The sequence below is a fragment of the Manacus vitellinus genome, unplaced genomic scaffold, assembly GCF_001715985.3.
Source record: "Manacus vitellinus isolate BGI_N305 unplaced genomic scaffold, ASM171598v3 scaffold_76_pilon, whole genome shotgun sequence".
Taxonomy (NCBI): Eukaryota; Metazoa; Chordata; class Aves; order Passeriformes; family Pipridae; genus Manacus; species Manacus vitellinus.
In genome coordinates, this window is record NW_021940796.1 from 2183240 (window position 1) to 2183725 (window position 486).

Here is a 486-nt window from a genome sequence, read left to right on the forward strand (position 1 = left end):
AAAAAAAAAAAACGAACACAAAAAATTAATCCTTTTTGTTAATTTACTAAAGTCATCGATTTGTATACGCTTCTTGTGAGGAGAATTTCACAGCTTTTTAACTAAAGTAAATTATTAAACAGAACAGGAGATATGTATTTTCGTAGTCCAATATGTTCCACCTAAGGTGTGTCTTTTAGAGAATACACTAGGTCTATATTTTGGTTTTAAATTTTAGATTTCTCTACTCAGAAAGGAAATGTATGTGGAAGCAGAGATTTGGGTCTTGCTTTACACACCTCCATGTCGATTTTATGTTCATTAAAATACTATGCAGTATCTTTATTTAGTTGTATTTTTTTGTAACAATGATCGTCAAAAGTATTTAGCAAAAAAAAAAAGTGTGTTTTAAAAAAAAACTCCCAACTCCCCAGAGCATCCAACAAAGCCATTCCCATCCCCTGTTCCAGATGATGGCATTTTAGCCAGGCATAACTGCCCTTTGGA